We start from the raw sequence: 5,952 nt of genomic DNA, 5'->3' as shown, positions 1-5,952 counted from the left end.
GCTAGCCTTTGTCATCTCTTGCTCGGGGCCACGATGCACAGTCACTCCTGGGCTTAGATGCAGGCCATGCTGCTCTGCCCCTCAGATGCCTTCTCCAAACCTGCGTGCCCAGGGACGGACAACAAGAACATGGGGGGATGAGCTGCATTTCTGTCATCCTAGTGAGGTCTGGACTGGGCTCTCCTGGGGTCCCCTGCCAGGTAGAGAACAGGCTGCAGTGGGGAGAGCAAGTGGCGAGGCCAGAAAAAAGACTGGAGTCCAAGCGAGAGGAGGGCTGCTCAGGTCAGGGTGGGGCAGTCCTTTTTAAGGCACCAGACAGAGTCATCAGGAGGTTTAGCTACCGTCCTGGCTTTATCTCTTGGTTGTGACCGACTGGTTTTGACAAGCTAGTTAATCCCATTGAGTGTTTTCCTCATCTATTAGTTCAGGAACCATTAGCTGTCCACCAGAGCACATTCCTCCCTTTGTATACACACAGCTGGATGGTGTTTCTCAGCCTCCCTTGTAGTCAGGTGTGACCTTGAAAAGAGTGTTCTCCAGTGGAATGTAAGCTGGGTGAAAATGACATCTTGCCTGAAAGAGGCAGTCTTCCAAGCATAGGAGGCAGGGCTTAGGTGCAGTTGGAGAGAGACTGGATCCCTGAGTGACTGTATGGAGAACTGGCCACCAACCCAAACCCTATCCTGAGTTATGGGAGCAAGAAAAACTTCTATGGCAGTTGAGCCACCTCAACAAGGTTGTATAGTAGTTCACCTCAAATACCATAGGCTAAGTGAATAGATATAAAAGTTGAATTTAATGCAAAAAAATTTTATGCAAACACAAGGATATACATAGTGGTCATTTTCCTAAAATATATGCGATGTGTGAATCTTACTCTAAAAGTTCTCTCCAGAGATGCATTTACGAAATTCCTTTTCCAGTGGTTCAGTTTCACAAACTGGATTCTGTGTATTCTCTTTAAAGGAGAAATCTTTAAGGTTCTTTGTGTTCTCAGCTTTCCAGCTATACTATAACAAAACACCAGAGACCGTCAGAAAAGGATTGATTTTGGCTCACAGATTTGAAAAGATTCAGTCCATGGTCAATTGGGCCTGTGGCTTTGGGTCTCTGGTGAGGCAGCTGATCGTGGTGGACCTAGACCCTCACTTCACCAGCCAGGGAATAAAAAGAAGAAGGGGACTGAGGTCCACAGTCCTCCTGAGGACACAAGTCCCCCAGAGGCTTAAAGACTTCCCACCTCTCAAAGGTTCCACCACCTACCAATAGAGCCAAGCCTTTGACACATGGCCCTTGGGGCATTCCAGATCCAAGCCATAGCATTCCTTAGAACAGCCTGCAGCTTCCATAATTTTTGAATGCATTTTATCTCTCTCTCTTTTTTTTTAATAGCTGTACATATTGGTGGGATGGGTTGCCGGGTATTTGTCCATGCACACAGTGTCACTTCATAATTTGACCAGTATCACTCCCCAGCACTTCCCCCTGCACCTTATATTTTAATAGCACAATATCTTATTTAATCTTCACAATTTTAGAAGGGTCAGCTTCTATCCCCATTTTACAAATGAAGAAAAGTGAAGCTCAAGAAAGCTTAAATGAGTTGCTTAAAAAGCCACATTGAGACTGCTCATGGGTTAGGCAAGGATGCAGACTCATCGACTAGCCTTCCATCAAAGCACTTTAGAGCCCAAGCCATCGGAGGTGAGGCCTGTGTCTGAGCCTGTGGGTGGCAGGTAGTCAGAGTTCACAGCACTGGACTTGGCTTAGAAGGGAAGGCACTAGTGGTCAACAAGGAGTGTTCTGCTTTGACCTGGAGCAATTCCTTCTGTTGGGAGCCAGACCCTCAGTCCTCAGGGCAGTGTCCAGATAATGACCTTCATGCCAGAGTTGTAATAGCTGGCTTTCCAAAGAGAAAGAATCACAAACCAGGGGTGGTGGCACATGCCTATAATCCCAGCAGCTTAGGAGGCTAAGGCAGGAGGTTTGCAAGTTCAAAGCCAGCCTCAGCAACTTAGTGAAGCCCTAAGCAGCTTAGGGAGACCCTGGCACAAAACAAAAAGGGTTGTGGATGTGACTCAGTTATTAAGACTTTGTGGGTTCAATCCCTGGTACCAAAAAAAGAAAAATCACACACCACTATGCAAGTTACATGGAATGCATTTCAACAACATGCTTCTCAGCTGTGTCCCAGTGTTGATATGGCCCACAGGTAGCATCCTGTGGCCACTGATGACGGCAGCTAACTGTGCTGTGTGGAGGAGGATTGCAAGGCCTGCTGAGCTCCAGGAGGTGACCTTTTGATGATGTTAATTTTGTTGGGCCAAGTGACTCAGAAAGAGCTGAACTTGGCTCTGCCCATCACCCCACCTCCCCATGGGCCTCCTATGGAGCAGATCCAAGGAATGTTTTTTGTTTTAAATTGAACCACTTGCTAACTGGGCTGATGCCCAAGAGCTCAGACCAGAGGCCTTGATGGGTTGGGTTTGCACTTCAGTCTGCACACTGCTGTGTCCTCCTCCAGTTCCAATCCTGAATCTTAGAAGCAGTGGGCTCCTGACCTGAAGCCTAGGACCTGGCACTGAGACCCCTGAAAGGAGCAAGGGGACTACCCTGTCTTGCTGTCAACTCAGCCATGCAGGAGGGTGGAAGAGCAAGGTGGTCAGGCCAGCAGCATGTCCACTCCCCAACCTTGTGGAGCTGCAGGCAGAAGAGCCCTCCCATGCATGACCTTGAAACTCCCAGAAGCCTCACCCACAAACCTCAAGTCTGACTCCTCAGTGGGAGCAATGTGGAAGGTGTGTGGAGAAGGGGACAGTGGTGTGCTGGGCTGCTTTAAACTGTCTTCAAGAGCCACTGTACATACCTTCTCCCACCTCTGTGCTCAGTGATGCCCACAGCATGAAATCATTTGTCTATACCACAGAAATTAGCAATCACTACAGATCAGGGCCTGTTTTGCTCTGGTGTTATGAGAGTCAGGGTTCTCCGGAGAACAAGCACAACAGAGAGTTATAAGATATCGGCTCCCATGATTACAGAGGCTAAACCATTCCAAGGTCTACAGTCATCAGGGTAGAGACCTAGAGGAGCCTATACTGTAGTTCTAATTCAAGTCCAAAGGCAGGAAAAGACTGAAGCCTGGGCTCCAGTAGTCAGGCAGGAGGGGTTTCCTCACTCAGTCTTTGTATTCAGATCTTCAGTGGACTGGATAAAGCCCACCCACACTAGGGAGGAGCAGTAAATGCCCTCATAGAACAACCAAAAGAATGCTTGCTCCAGGATCTGGGCACCCTATGGTGTGAACTGACATATAACCTTAACAGGTGCTCTGTTTTGAGAACCAACTGTCAGACACCACTTCGATAGCTCTGTTCCTGACACCCTCCCACCTGCAAGTTCAGCAGGAAAGGGCCTCATCCCTCAGCTCTCTCTGGCCTCAGCACACTCACCTCTCAGGCTTTGGAATCTCTGCATCTCTGAGATCCTCCCCACACCCCAGCCACTCATTTCCATTCTTGTTGAATCCCCATTCCTTGGCCAATACTGTAGCAGATCTAAGAAGAGGGAGTGGATAATGGAACCCAGGACACACACAGACTGCCCTAAGGAGGACTTGTAGGGTCAAGCTCAATGAGTGAGACTGCCTGCAGGGCCGAAGGACCACAGTAGGCAGGGCCAGCAGTGAGGCTGCACTGACTCGGGACCAGGACACATACCCAGCAGCCAACAACTTTGAAGATCCCAGCCACCCAGGAGGCTAAGGTAGGAGGATCCCAAGTTTGAGCCCAATCTGGACAACTTAGCAAGACCCTGTCTCAAAATAAAAAATAAGAAGGGTTGTGAATGTAATTCAGTGGTAGAACACTTGCCTAGCATGCCTGTGACCCTGGGTCCTAGAAGAGTACTCCTCTCATCTACCCTGGTTGCTGGAATATTGTGGATTGTGAATATAAAGCCAAATAAGACACTGGTGTCAGAACCATTGCCCTCAGAAACTGATAAGACCCTCACATAGCCAAGGAAAACCTTGTTCTATGTGTTTACTAAAGCACTAACCCTGTGTCAACTAGGTAAATGGGGTCCTTCTCTGGGCTTCGGTTTCTCCTTGTCAAGTGAGCAGCTATGCCATTCATTCTTGGTGCTGCCACAGCATGGCCAATGCCCACCTGCCACACCCACTAGCTGCTCACCAGGACCTGGTTGCAGCAAGACTGTCTGAGTGTGATGCCCGCTCCTTGTTTTAGTACCTGCAGTCTGTGTGGCAGGACAGTGCGGGAAGCCTAGTGAGGAACCTGGATGTTAGGTCTGGTGGCTTGGGAAAGGCAACTTTTGTCCTGCTCAGAGCTTCTCACAACATGGCAGGATCTCACACTGGAGTGGAATAAAGTGCTGCCTTCCTGACCAGCTGGGGAGGTGCTAGAACCTACTATGTTAACTTTATTAGATTTGTGTGCCCAAGTGTTCAACCCAGTCTTCTACAGAACTGTGTTAAAAGATCAAACTAGAATAGGTGGCTATTAGCATCTATTATTTATTGGCCATAGAACTCTTTTTTTTCCAAACAAATGCTTTTGGGAAAAGTCCACTGTAAAACCAACATGGAACTTCTTTGATTCCAGAAGGGTAGAGCCAGAAGTCCAGCCCCTGTGCCCTCCTTCCCCAAGGGGTACTAGAGGCCTCAGCAGGGCCCTGTTAATAAACCTCACATCTCGTGTCCTCTTCTGGCCTTGCCCAAGCAAAAGGGCAAAGGTCACAGGAGCAAGATTTCAAGTCAACATCAAAGGACACTACAATCATTGCTTCTCTGTGATGAGAGACGCTGTCTGGGGAATGTGAGAGGATAGACTGGAAGATGGAATGATTGTCGGGGAGAAGAACAATGGTCTTCAAAATGAGGTACCAAATCCAGAGGTGTGCAAGATGATCCACCGGAATGATGCCAGAATAAATATTAGCATTTGTCCTGGTTTAGGTTTCCCTAGAAGCCGACCCTGAGAAAAGAATTCAAGGGCAAGTTGCTTATTTGGGAGGTGAAGAAAATAGCAGAAGAGGAATAGGGATGGGATGACAACCAGTAATAGGTACAGGATCAGTTACCCACTGGGCAACTAGAGTTTAATTGCATGGGAAAAGCTTCAGAAGCCAATGTAAAACATGCACTTCAAATTGTACCCCTCAGGGGCTGAGGGAGCTGGGTGTCAGATACACCGAGGGCAGCCCCTGAGGTTGTGGTGCCTCTAGCCTCCACACTGATAAACCTGACCTGGCAGCCAGCCAACCTTTGCACTCATAGGTGGGCATTCCTCCCCAGCACACATGACTTTCAGAACAACATGCAAGTTCATTGTTTATCTCCAGCAAAATACTTAAAAGAACTAAGTGCAAGTTGTTACACAGTCTTCTCTTATATAAAAGTGAGTATTCTAAATCTGCTGACCTCCATGGGGTCAATGACTATCAGTAATATGATAGTTGACAGATTCATTCCAAGAAATGTACTCATTCTATAAGGTAAACTGTCTTTTAACAAAAGTTTTATTGAATATATTTTTTATTTTGAATTAGTTTAAGCTTAACAGAAAAGCTGCAATGATAGTACAGAGTTCCAACATCCCCTCTCCCCCACTCTCTCCTAATGTTCACACTGGCTACATGATCACAGCAAAATTATCAAAACCCACAAATTCACATTGCATAACATTGTCAACTAAACCACTGACCGTATCTGAATTTCACCAGCTTTAACCCCATAATTTCTTTCCAGAATCCTATCCAGTATCCTACATTGCACCTGCCCATTCTTTCTTTCTTTCTTTTTTCTTTTTTTGTCTCAAATTGCAGTTGTTTACCAAGGTGCAACTAGCATATGATAAATTGCACATGCTGAAGGTATCAACTGGCTGAGTCTTGACATGTGTATGGGTAAAAACCACCACTGATGTCTCTTAA

Source organism: Marmota monax, unplaced genomic scaffold (assembly GCF_021218885.2).
Source record: "Marmota monax isolate L192 unplaced genomic scaffold, Marmota_monax_Labrador192_F-V1.1 WCK01_AAM20220418_F8-fsc00023, whole genome shotgun sequence".
Taxonomy (NCBI): domain Eukaryota; kingdom Metazoa; phylum Chordata; class Mammalia; order Rodentia; family Sciuridae; genus Marmota; species Marmota monax.
This window is presented reverse-complemented; position numbering follows the sequence as displayed.